General features: G+C 50.6%; 1 long non-coding RNA gene across 2 annotated transcripts in view; it reads right to left on the bottom strand.

Annotated features, from left to right (window-relative positions):
- Nucleotides 1-10,146, bottom strand: part of LOC145340043 (uncharacterized) — a 26,057-nt gene extending 15,911 nt beyond the window's left edge. For both annotated transcript variants that reach the window (XR_013886200.1, XR_013886199.1), the window contains exons 1-2: nucleotides 9,906-10,146; nucleotides 1-156 (exon numbers count right to left, since the gene is read on the bottom strand). The exon at nucleotides 1-156 is cut by the window's left edge and continues 83 nt beyond it. This is a non-coding gene — a long non-coding RNA (uncharacterized LOC145340043). The remainder of the gene's footprint in view (nucleotides 157-9,905) is intronic.
- Between the last annotated feature and the right edge of the window lie 4,030 nt (nucleotides 10,147-14,176).

Raw genomic sequence — 14,176 nt, 5'->3', positions numbered from 1 at the left:
GGGTAACTTGCTCGTCTCGCAGCTCGGCTTTGTCAGTGAAGTGTAGACGTGGAAACCCTTCTCTTCAATAAACTGGAGGAAACTGGTGATGGCTGCATCCTGGAAACCCGTAGACATCTTCCAGGAGTGGGCCAATGGGAAGGAAGCAGCAAAGCCCTGTGGATCAGGAAAAGGAAAGATAACATTCCAAACTATCCCCCCATCAAACACTCCCAGGACAGGGACAGCACGGGGTTAGATACAGAGTAAAGCTCCCTCTACACTGTCCCCCCATCAAACACTCCCAGGACAGGTACAGCACGGGGTTAGATACAGAGTAAAGCTCCCTCTACACTGTCCCCCCATCAAACACTCCCAGGACAGGTACAGCACGGGGTTAGATACAGAGTAAAGCTCCCTCTACACTGTCCCCCCATCAAACACTCCCAGGACAGGTACAGCACGGGGTTAGATACAGAGTAAAGCTCCCTGTACACTGTCCCCCATCAAACACTCCCAGGACAGGGACAGCACGGGGTTAGATACAGAGTAAAGCTCCCTGTACACTGTCCCCCATCAAACACTCCCAGGACAGGTACAGCACGGGGTTAGATACAGAGTGAAGCTCCCTCTACACTGTCCCCCATCAAACACTCCCAGGACAGGGACAGCACGGGGTTAGATACAGAGTAAAGCTCCCTCTACACTGTCCCCCATCAAACACTCCCAGGACAGGGACAGCACGGGGTTAGATACAGAGTAAAGCTCCCTCTACACTGTCCCCCATCAAACACTCCCAGGACAGGGACAGCACGGGGTTAGATACAGAGTAAAGCTCCCTCTACACTGTCCCCCATCAAACACTCCCAGGACAGGTACAGCACGGGGTTAGATACAGAGTAAAGCTCCCTCTACACTGTCCCCCCATCAAACACTCCCAGGACAGGTACAGCACGGGGTTAGATACAGAGTAAAGTCCCTTTACACTGTTCCCCATCAAACACTCCCAGGACAGGCACAGCACGGGGTTAGATACAGAGTAAAGCTCCCTCTACACTGTCCCCCATCAAACACTCCCAGGACAGGTACAGCACGGGGTTAGATACAGAGTAAAGCTCCCTCTACACTGTCCCCCTATCAAACACTCCCAGGACAGGTACAGCACGGGGTTAGATACAGAGTAAAGTCCCTTTACACTGTTCCCCATCAAACACTCCCAGGACAGGCACAGCACGGGGTTAGATACAGAGTAAAGCTCTCTCTACACTGTCGCCCATCAAACACTCCCAGGACAGGTACAGCACGGGGTTAGATACAGAGTAAAGCTCCCTCTACACTGTCCCTCCATCAAACACTCCCAGGACAGGTACAGCACGGGGTTAGATACAGAGTAAAGCTCTCTCTACACTGTCGCCCATCAAACACTCCCAGGACAGGTACAGCACGGGGTTAGATACAGAGTAAAGCTCCCTCTACACTGTCCCCCCCCATCAAACATTGCCAGGAAAGGTGCGGTATATTTGCAATTCAGATTGCTGGCCTTTCTGATACATGGATAGATGTGATGCATTGCAAATGGAAAATAAAAATCCGGAATTCTACAGTTCTATCTTGCATTGTTGCGGCCAGATCTGGAGTATTGTGTACGGACTTGCGTAAGATAGGGTGTCCTTGTTTTTGGGGCAGTTGAGAGAATATTCGCGTTACTGATTCCTGGGATGATGTGGTTGTTCTTGTGTAGGAAAGTTAAACCGGTTGTGTTATGTACACTGGAGTTCAGAGAGGTCAAATGTATATAACCTGGAGGAGACTTAACCAGGTAGACTGTGAGAGGATGGACTGGACATTCACACTCATGGTGGGGAGTGGGGGTCATGACAATTTGTGACTTGACCCACCAACCTTGGGAGATATATCATGACAAAATGGGATTGTTCTGCGTGTGTGAGAGGGAATTGAACTTGCACATCTTTGGGCTGTGGGAGGAAACTGAATCACCCGCAGGAAACCCACGCAGACATGGGGAGAATGTGCAGTCCCCGCACAGACTCAAGCCGAGAATCGAACCTGGGTCCCTGGAGCTGTGAGGCAGCAGTGCTAAACCACTGTGCTACCCGATTCCTTCATTGGGATTACACGTACACACACACACACACGCACACACACACACGCACATACACACACACACACACACACGCACATACACACACGCACGCACACACACACACACACATACACACACACGCACATACACACACGCACGCACACACACACACACACGCACATACACACACGCACATACACACACACACGCACATACACACACACACGCACATACACACAAACACACGCACACACTCACACACACGAACTCACACACATACATGCACATACACACACACACACGCACATACACACAAACACACTCACACACACACACACACTCACACACACGAACTCACACACACTCACACACACATACACACACTCACACACACACTCACAAACACACACACACACACACACAAAAACACACACACACGCTCACACGGACTCAACACACACACACTCAAACACACACACACAAACACGCTCACACGCACTCAACACACACACACTCAAACACACACACACACTCACACACACAAACACGCTCACATGCACTCAACACACACACACTCACACACTCAAACACACGCACGCACACACACTCACACACACACACTCACAAACACACACTCACACACACACACTCACAAACACACACTCACAGAAACACACATAGACTCACACACACTCAGACACACTCACACACACACACACTCACACTCAAACACACACACACACTCACAAACACACTCACACACACACACACATGGACGCATTCATGGATGCACACACTCATACACACACTCACACATACACACAGTCACTCACTCACGTTCACACACACACACACAGACACACACACACACTCACACACATGGACATGCACACACACACATGGATGTGCACACACACACACACACTGACACGCTCACAAACACACGGACGTGCACACACACACATGGATGTACACACACACACACATGGACGCACACACGGACGTGCACACACATGCACACACATACACACACACAGACGTGCACACTCACACACACACACGAATACACTCGCACACATGGATGTGCGCACACACACACACACGCGCGTGCGCACACACACACACACACACACACACGCGCGCGCACGCGCGCACAGCACTGTTCACTCCATTGGGATCATCCCATCCCAGTACGGTGAACGGTGATTGAGTTGGTCATCAGACTCTCACGCCTGACTGCAGCGGGACTGTGGAGTGAATGGCTGGTAAGATAACACCCTTAGTTCTGTTACACATCACTCGAACATTCAAGAAGCTCAACACCATCCAGAACAAAGGAATCCATTTCAATCCTACCACTTCCACAAATAACCATCACCCCACAGGGCTGCAGAAGGACTCGGACAGGTTGGGAGAGTGGGCAAAGAAGTGACAGATGGAATACAATACGGGAAAGTGCGAGGTTATTACACTTTGGAAGGAGGAAATGGAGGCACAGACTATTTTCTAAATGGGGAAATGCTTAGGGAATCAGAAATACAACGGGACTTGGGGGTCATTGTTCAAGATTCTCTTAAGGTTAACGTGCAGGTTCAGTCGGCAGTTAGGAAGGCAAATGCAATGTTAGCATTCATGTCGAGAGGGCTAGAATACAAGAGCAGGGATGTACTTCTGAGGCTGTATCAGGCTGTGGTCAGTCCCTATTTGGATTATTGTGAGCAGTTTTGGGCCCCGTATCTAAGGAAGGATGTGCTGGCCTTGGAAAGGGTCCAGAGGAGGTTCACAAGAGTGATCCCTGGAATGAAGAGCTTGTCGTACGAGGAACGGGTTGAGGACTCTGGGTCTGTGCTCGTTGGAGTTTAGAAGGATGGAGGGGGGGGATCTCATTGAAACTTACAGGATACTGCGAGGCCCTGGATAGAGTGGACGTGGAGAGGATGTTTCCACTAGTGGGAGAAACTAGAACCAGAGGGGCACAACCTCAGGCTAAAGGGACGATCCTTTAAAACAGAGATGAGGAGGAATTTCTTCAGCCGGAGAGTGGGGAATCTGTGGAACTCTGTGCCACAGAGGAGGCCGGGTCATTGAATGTCTTTAAGACAGAGATAGATCGGTTCTTGATTAATAAGGGGATCAGGGGAAAAGGCAGGAGAATGGGGATGAGAAAAATATCAGCCATGATTGAATGGTGGAACAGGCTCGATGGGCCAAGTGGCCTAATTCTGTTCCTATGTCTTATGGTCGCTCAGTAGCAGCTTCGTTGACTGTCGACAAGATGCACTGCGGGAACTCATCAAAGTTCCTTACGCTGCTCCATCCAAACACATTTACTCTGTATCTAACCCCGTGCTGTACCTGTCCTGGGAGTGTTTGATGGGGGACAGTGTAGAGGGAGCTTTACTCTGTATCTAACCCCGTGCTGTACCTGTCCTTGGAGTGTTTGATGGGGGGACAGTGTGGAGGGAGCTTCACTCTGTATCTAACCCTGTGCTGTACCTGTCCTGGGAGTGTTTGATGGGGGACAGTGTAGAGGGAGCTTTACTCTGTATCTAACCCCGTACTGTCCCTGTCCTGGGAGTGTTTGATGGGGGGACAGTGTAGAGGGAGCTTTACTCTGTATCTAACCCCGTGCTGTACCTGTCCTGGGATGGGGGGACAGTGTAGAGGGAGCTTTACTCTGTATCTAACCCCGTGCTGTACCTGTCCTGGGAGTGTTTGACGGGGGGACAGTGTAGAGGGAGCTTTACTCTGTATCTAACCCCGTGCTGTACCTGTCCTGGGAGTGTTTGATGCGGGAACAGTGTAGAGGGAGCATTACTCTGTATCTAACCCCGTGCTGTACCTGTCCTTGGAGTGTTTGATGGGGGGACAGTGTGGAGGGAGCTTCACTCTGTATCTAACCCTGTGCTGTACCTGTCCTGGGAGTGTTTGATGGGGGACAGTGTAGAGGGAGCTTTACTCTGTATCTAACCCCGTGCTGTCCCTGTCCTGGGAGTGTTTGATGGGGGGACAGTGTAGAGGGAGCTTTACTCTGTATCTAACCCCGTGCTGTACCTGTCCTGGGATGGGGGGACAGTGTAGAGGGAGCTTTACTCTGTATCTAACCCCGTGCTGTACCTGTCCTGGGAGTGTTTGACGGGGGGACAGTGTAGAGGGAGCTTTACTCTGTATCTAATCCTGTGCTGTACCTGTCCTGGGAGTGTTTGATGGGGAGACAGTGTAGAGGGAGCTTTACTCTGTATCTAACCCTGTGCTGTACCTGTCCTGGGAGTGTTTGACGGGGGGTACAGTGTAGAGGGAGCTTTACTCTGTATCTAACCCCGTGCTGTACCTGTCCTGGGAGTGTTTGATGGGGGACAGTGTAGAGGGAGCTTTACTCTGTATCTAACCCCGTGCTGCACCTGTCCTGGGAGTGTTTGATGGGGGGACAGTGTAGAGGGAGCTTTACTCTGTATCTAACCCCGTGCTGTACCTGTCCTGGGAGTGTTTGATGGGGGGACAGTGTAGAGGGAGCTTTACTCTGTATCTAACCCCGTGCTGTACCTGTCCTGGGAGTGTTTGATGGGGAACAGTGTAGAGGGAGCTTTACTCTGTATCTAACCCCGTGCTGTACCTGTCCTGGGAGTGTTTGATGGGGAACAGTGTAGAGGGAGCTTTACTCTGTATCTAACCCCGTGCTGTACCTGTCCTGGGAGTGTTTGATGGGGGGACAGTGTAGAGGGAGCTTTACTCTGTATCTAACCCCGTGCTGTACCTGTCCTGGGAGTGTTTGATGGGGTGACAGTGTAGGGGGAGCTTTACTCTGTATCTAACCCTGTGCTGTACCTGTCCTGGGAGTGTTTGATGGGGGGATAGTGTGGAGGGAGCTTTACTTTGTATCTAACCCTGTGCTGTACCTGTCCTGGGAGTGTTTGATGGGGGGACAGTGTAGAGGGAGCTTTACTCTGTATCTAACCCCGTGCTGTACCTGTCCTGGGATGGGGGGACATTGTAGAGGGAGCTTTACTCTGTATCTAACCCCGTGCTGTACCTGTCCTGGGAGTGTTTGACGGGGGGTACAGTGTAGATGGAGCTTTACTCTGTATCTAACCCCGTGCTGTACCTGTCCTGGGAGTGTTTGATGGGGGGACAGTGTAGAGGGAGCTTTACTCTGTATCTAACCCCGTGCTGTACCTGTCCTGGGAGTGTTTGATGGGGGGACAGTGTAGAGGGAGCTTTACTCTGTATCTAACCCTGTGCTGTACCTGTCCTGGGAGTGTTTGATGGGGGGGACAGTGTAGAGGGAGCTTTACTCTGTATCTAACCCCGTGCTGTACCTGTCCTGGGAGTGTTTGATGGGGGGACAGTGTAGAGGGAGCTTTACTCTGTATCTAACCCCGTGCTGTACCTGTCCTGGGAGTGTTTGATCGGGGGGACAGTGTAGAGGGAGCTTTACTCTGTATCTAACCCCGTGCTGTACCTGTCCTGGGAGTGTTTGATGGGGGGGACAGTGTAGAGGGAGCTTTACTCTCTATCTAACCCCGTGCTGTACCTGTCCTGGGAGTGTTTGATGGGGGACAGTGGAAAATATTTTACACTTTGACAAAAAGTTTGCCCACCCTAACAATCACAAACATAAACTGTAAATGTTACGAAAAGGAAGTTCTGATCCTTTCTCATCTGAATGTTTTGAACAATATTCCCTCGTTGTGTGGTATTGTCCTAACTAATCGCTGGTGCTGTTTTTCTTCCCTGACCACGAATGTAAATGAAACAGCACAGCAGCTGTCTATTTGGCCCATTGTGTTAGACAAGCTGCTAGGCCAAGCTTCCATCTTTAATCAGTGACTGGTCCTGCACCCTCTGCTTTCCTTCTCTATGAATGGTATGCTTTGTCTGTATAGCGTGCAAGAAACAATACTTTTCACTGTATCCCAAAACACGTGACAATAATAAATCAAATCCTTCTCCTCTAATGTACTCTATGAACGGCATGCTTTGTCTGTATCCTCCTCCTGGCACCAGACAGTGTACCTTCAGCAGCAAGGGCACTGAGCACCATTCGAGAAGAGGGTTATCGTGCCAGTGGTACCCAGAACCCTGTTCTTAGTCGGGTGAGGCCCAGATGTGACCTCAAACCAGAAGTTCTTTCTGGGTTGTATCACAGCTCGGTCTGGGCTCCTGCTCTGCCCAAGACCGCAAGGAACTACGAAAGGGTGGTGAATGTAGCCCAATCCATCACACAAACCAGCCTCCCATCCATTGACTCTGTCTACACTTCCCGCTGCCTCGGGGAAAAGCAGCCGGCATAATCAAGGACCCCCCCACACACCCCGGACATTCTCTCTTCCACCTTCTTCCGTCGGGAGAAAGATACAAAAGTCTGAGGTCCCGTACCGACCGACTCAAGAACAGCTTCTTCCCTGCTGCTGTCAGACTTTTGAATGGACCTACCTCGCATTAAGTTGATCTTTCTCTACACCCTAGCTATGACTGTAACACTACATTCTGCACTCTCTCCTTTCCTTCTCTATAAACGGTATGCTTTGTCTGTATAGTGCGCAAGAAACAATACTTTTCACTGTGTCCCAATACATGTGACAATAATAAATCAAATCTTTCTCCCCTATGTACTCTATGAACGGTATGCTTTGTCTGTGTGGCACGCAAGAAACAATACTTTTCACTGTATCCCAATACATGTGACAATAATAAATCAAATCAAATCCTTCTCCCCTGTGTACTCTATGAATGGTATGCTTTGTCTGTATAGTGCGCAAGGAACAATACTTTTCACTGTATCCCAATACATGTGACAATAATAAATCAAATCCTTCTCCCCTATGTACTCTATGAATGGTATGCTTTGTCTGTATAGCGCGCAAGAAACAATACTTTTCACTGTATCCCAATACATGTGACAATAATAAATCAAATCCTTCTCCCCTATGTACTCTATGAATGGTATGCTTTGTCTGTATAGCGCGCAAGAAACAATACTTTTCACTGTATCCCAATACATGTGACAATAATAAATCAAATCCTTCTCCCCTATGTACTCTATGAACGGCATGCTTTGTCTGTATAGCGCGCAAGAAACAATACTTTTCACTGTATCCCAATACATGTGACAATAATAAATCAAATCCTTCTCCCCTATGTACTCTATGAATGGTATGCTTTGTCTGTATAGCGCGCAAGAAACAATACTTTTCACTGTATCCCAATACATGTGACAATAATAAATCAAATCCTTCTCCCCTATGTACTCTATGAACGGCATGCTTTGTCTGTATAGTGTGCAAGAAACAATACTTTTCACTGTATCCCGATACATGTGACAATAATAAATCAAATCCTTCTCCCCTATGTACTCTATGAATGGCATGCTTTGTCTGTATAGTGTGCAAGAAACAATACTTTTCACTGTATCCCGATACATGTGACAATAATAAATCAAATCCTTCTCCCCTATGTACTCTATGAATGGCATGCTTTGTCTGTATAGTGTGCAAGAAACAATACTTTTCACTGTATCCCAATACATGTGACAATAATAAATCAAATCCTTCTCCCCTATGTACTCTATGAATGGTATGTTTGACTGTATATCGCGCAAGAAACAATACTTTTCACTGTATCCCAGTACATGGGACAATAATAAATCAAATCAAATCCTTCTCCCCTATGTACTCTATGAACAGTATGCTTTGTCTGTATAGTGCGGAAGAAACAATACTTTTCACTGTATCCCAATACACGTGACAATAATAAATCAAATCAAATAAAATCTGATTACCCGTACGAGCTGGATATCTAGTCAATGGGATTGACAATCCTCGCTTGATTTCTATATTTTACACACAGCAAGATGTCACAACTGGAGATTTCGTTACTTTTAAAACTTTTGCTCTTTGAGGGGACCCTCTTGGCTCTGAGCTGATGGACGGAAAGCCCCTTCCCACCTCTGCGCGCTCGTGGGAGCGGACAGTCCCTTGGCTCGTCCCTCGCCTGGAGAGTCAGCACCTTGGACAGTGCAGCAACTCCCTCAGTCTCGCCCGGTGGCCTGTCCCCCTTCTCCCCTGACCCCCCACCCCCCCCAACCGATTAACGGGTAACCGGTGACTCCCTGACCCAGCTGGGGCTCTGGCACCGAAAGGCGGGCCTGGCACCAGCGCTCTCAGGGCTGGGGAAAGCTTCTCCCCAGGCTTAGCAGGCTTGGGGGAGTTCGCAAGGTTAATAAACCCCACAGGCTGGATGGACTGACCTTGCCAGACCCTCTTGAGGCCCTCCCCCCACCCCCCCCGGCTCGCTGATGTCCCACATGCAGTGCAGTTAACCCCTCCCTTGCCTGTCTGTACACCCAAGTAGAGAGGTGGGGTTGAGGAGTTGGGGTTGGGTGGGGGGGGTTCACCTGAGGAGAGAGTCCCATTCTGGGCCTCTGTCCCCTGCAGAGAGTCTGTCGGCTTTGTTTCAACCACCCCCAAACCTCAGCCCACAAAGCATTAAAAACCCACGCAAGAATGCGCGAAACTATTACAGTCAACAACCACCCCCCCCCAACCCCCTCCTCCCCTCCCTCCTCCCCACTGCTCCCAAACAACAGCCATCAGGATGTGTGTTGTTGGGGGTGGGTTGGTTAGACTCTGCGGCACAGCTCGGGTGAGAGACAGAGAGAGAGAGGGTTCGACACCTCTCTCCCTCTCGCTCTACCCCCTTCCATCCCCCAACCCCCCTCCACCCTCTCCCTTGGCACCCCACCAGGAGACGCAGAACCAACTGGCAAACAAAAAAAAAGGAAGGGGGGGTTAGGGAGAGGGACGTACACTGGGATGCGTCTTACCTCTGGAAAATCCTGTCCTCCGGGGGCGAAGCGATCTTCCCCAGCCTGCTACCAAAAAACAAAACCCCCCCAGTGCTCACCCCACACACACACACACACAGACAGAGACACACACACAGACAGAGACACACACACACACACACACAGGTCTTTGTTTCGTTCTGGGCAGGCCTATCTACAGGGCAGGCGGTCCAGGCGACGCACCAGCGGCATTGTGACCCTTCGCCTCCCGAACCCCTGTGCGAACCCCTTTCTCCTTCGTTTGGAGAGCAAACCCCCCCCCCCCCACCCTCCGACTCCAATCTCCCCGCCCCGAACCTTCACCCCCAACCCACCCACCCCCCCCCACCCCCCAACCAAAACCTCACCACCCCAACATCCCCCCTTCCCCGCAACAACTCTCTGAGAAGGTGCAGTCAGCAACACACACACACACACACACACAGCCTCTTCTTCAGTATAAATCCACAGAGAGCCCAGCCTGGATGGATGAATCACTGGTGTTGTTTTAGGTGCATATTTATCCCTCCTCTCTCTCTCTCTCTCTCTCTCTCGAGCTCTCAAGCTGTTTAAGATGCAGGCCAGAAAGGAGAAGGAAGAGTGGGGGAGGGAGGGAGAGAGGGAGGAGGAGGAGGAGGAGGATGGGGGGGGTTGTTGGTTGGGAGGGAGGGAGGGAGGGAGGAAGGGAGGTGGGGTGGCGAGAGTCTCCAATGCTTCTGCACCCTCTCTCTCACACACACACACACGCACGCACGCACTTACAGTGTGTGATCTCAGAGGGTACTTGAATTCTCAGGCCTCACTGTGGCTGTGTCTCTCTGAGCCCCTCGTTCAAACACACACACACACACACACACATACACACACACACACACACACACACAGCAATGGGGAGACAGACTCTCTGTGTCTCACTCAGTCACACACACACACACACACTCTCACACACACACACACACACACACACACACACAGTGATGGGGAGACAGGCTCCTATCCCTCGGACTCTCTGTGTCTCACTCAGTCACACACACACACACACACACTCTCACACACACACACACGTACACACACACACACACACACTCACACACACACACACACACACAGTGATGGGGAGACAGGCTCCTATCCCTCGGACTCTCTGTGTCTCACTCAGTCACACACACACACACACACACTCTCACACACACACACACGTACACACACACACACACACACTCACACACACACACACACACAGTGATGGGGAGACAGGCTCCTATCCCTCGGACTCTCTGTGTCTCACTCAGTCACACACACACACACACACACTCTCACACACACACACACGTACACACACACACACACACACTCACACACACACACACACACAGTGATGGGGAGACAGGCTCCTATCCCTGGGACTCTCTGTGTCTCACTCAGTCACACACACACACACACACTCTCACACACACACACACACACACACACACACAGTGATGGGGAGACAGGCTCCTATCCCTGGGACTCTCTGTGTCTCACTCAGTCACACTCTCACACACACACACACACACACACACATGCACACACAGAGCAATGGGGGACCAGGCTCCTATCCCCAGGACTCTCTGTGTCTCACTCAGTCACACACACACACACACGCACCCACACAAGCATACACACACACGCACGCACATACACACATACATACACACACATGCACACACGTACATACACACACATGCGCACACACACACACACACACACACACACACACACACACACACAGTGATCGGGGGACCAGTCTCCTATCCCTGGGACTCTCTGTGTCTCACTCAGTCCCACACACACACACACACACACACAGTGATGGGGAGACAGGCTCCTATCCCCAGGACTCTCTGTGTCTCTCTCAGTCACACACACACACACACACACACACGCACACTCGCACCCACACAAGCATACACACACACACACGCACATACACACATACATACACACACATGCACACACACGTACATACACACACATGCGCACACACACACACACACACACACACACACACAGTGATCGGGGGACCAGTCTCCTATCCCTGGGACTTTCTGTGTCTCACTCAGTCACACACACACACACACACTCACACACACACACACACACACACACACATACATGCACACACAGAGCAATGGGGGACCAGGCTCCTATCCCCAGGACTCTCTGTGTCTCTCTCAGTCACACACACACACACACACACACACACACACACACAGAGCGATGTTTGGGGTGGGGTGGTGAGGGATGAAGAATCCGGAACTGTGTTTTCTCTCCCTGTCTCTCTCTCTCTTGCAGCCCCTCACCCAGAGATTGGCAGGGGGGGGGTCGGTCGGTGGGGGAGGGGGTCCGGTCTCTTTCCCCGGATCTCTGTCTGCCACAGCAATGGGGGACGGTGGGGGGCAGGCCTCTCTCACTCACAGAGGGAGGGGGAGGGGGGAGGGATTGGACACGGGGCCCAGGCTTCCCTCTCTCTCTGTCTCTCTCTCTCTCCGAAGGATGGGGCTTGGGTCCCAGGCATCTCCCTGTCTCTCAGCCCAGGCAATAAGGAGACTCACAACACCAGGTTCAAGTCCAACCAGTTTATTTGACAGTAAACCCACAAACTTTTGGGGTTTGACCCCTTCGTCAGGCGAGTGGAGAGTTCAGAACTCTCCAGTTGTGAGATTTCTTACTGCGTTTACTCCAATCTAGTGCCGGCATCTCCACATCACTCGGGAATGGGGATGGGGATTGGGGTTGGGGTCCAGGCTTCACTCTCTCTCTCTCTCTGTCTCTCTCCCTTTCTCTCTCCCAGGGGTGGGCTTTGGGTTCCAGGCTTCTCTCTGACTCACAGCCCACACACACAGTAATGGGGACTGGGGACAAGAACTAGGAGCAGGAGTAGGACCACCTGGCCCCCTCGAGCCTGCCCCGCCATTCAATAAGATCACGGCTGATCTTTTTGTGGACTCAGCCCCACTTACCCGCCCGCTCACCTTCATTCCTTTACTGTTCAAAAATCTATCTATCCTTGCCTTAAAAACATTCAACGAGGGAGCCTCAACTGGGCAGGGGATTCACAACCCTTTGTGTGAAGAAGTTCCTCCTCAACTCAGTCCTAAATCTGCTCCCCCTTATTTTGAGGCTATTCCCCCTAGTTCTAGTTTCACCCGCCAGTGGAAACAACCTCCCTGCTTCTATCTTACCCATTCCCTTCATCATCTTATCTGTTTCTATCAGATCTCCCCCTCATTCTTCTGAATTCCAATGAGTATAGCCCCAGTCTACTCAGTCTCTCCTCATAATCCAACCCTCTCAACTCGGAATCAACCTCCTCTGCGCCCCCTCCAGTGCCAGTATATCCTTTCTCAAGTAAGGAGACCAAAACTGTCCATGGTACTCCAGCTGTGGCCTCACCAGCACCTTTTACAGCTGCAACATAACCTCGCTGTTTCTAAACTCCATCCCTCTAGCAATGAAGGACAAAATTCCATTTGCCTTCTCAATAACCTGCAAACCAACTCCTTGAGATTCCTGCCCTAGGACACCCAGGTCCCTCTGCACAGCAGCATGCTGCGATTTTTAACCATTTCAATAATAGTCCATTTTGCTGTTATTCCTACCAAAACCTCACGTTTACCAACATCCTACACCATCTACCAGACCCTCGCCCACTCACTTAGACTATCGATACCCCTTTGCGGACTCTCAGCATCCTCTGCGCACTTTTCTCTTCCACCCAAATTAGTGTCATCTGTGAATTTTGACACACTACACTTGGTCCCCAACTCCAAATCATCTCTGTAAATGGTAAACAATTGCAGTCCCAACACTGATCCCTGAGGCACACCTGAGGTAGAAGGGGGGGTGGGGTAGCATTGCTAGTCAAGGACTGTATCACAGTGTCGGAGAGAAAGTTTGATGAGGACTTGTCAGTTGAGGTAGTATGGGCGGAGATTAGAAATAGGAGAGGAGAGGTCACCCTGTTGGGAGTCTTTTATAGACCTCCTAAAAGTTCTAGAGAGGTTGAGGAAAGGATTGCGGAGACAATCCTGGTTAGGAGTGAAAGTAATAGGGTAATTGTTATGGGGGACTTTAACTTTACGAATATTGATTGGAGTTGCTATAGTTCTAGCTCGCTAGAGGGGTCAGTGTTTGTACAAAGCGTGCAGGAAGGTTTTTTGTCTCAGTATGTAGACAGGCCAACTAGAGGTGAGGCTATATTGGATTTGGTGCTGGGAAATGAGCCAGAC

Source organism: Carcharhinus amblyrhynchos, unplaced genomic scaffold, assembly GCF_965287045.1.
Source record: "Carcharhinus amblyrhynchos unplaced genomic scaffold, sCarAmb.v2.hapA scaffold_739, whole genome shotgun sequence".
In the NCBI taxonomy this organism is placed as follows: Eukaryota; Metazoa; Chordata; class Chondrichthyes; order Carcharhiniformes; family Carcharhinidae; genus Carcharhinus; species Carcharhinus amblyrhynchos.
Note: the sequence above shows the minus strand (reverse complement) of the source record. Positions and strands in the feature narration are given on the sequence as shown.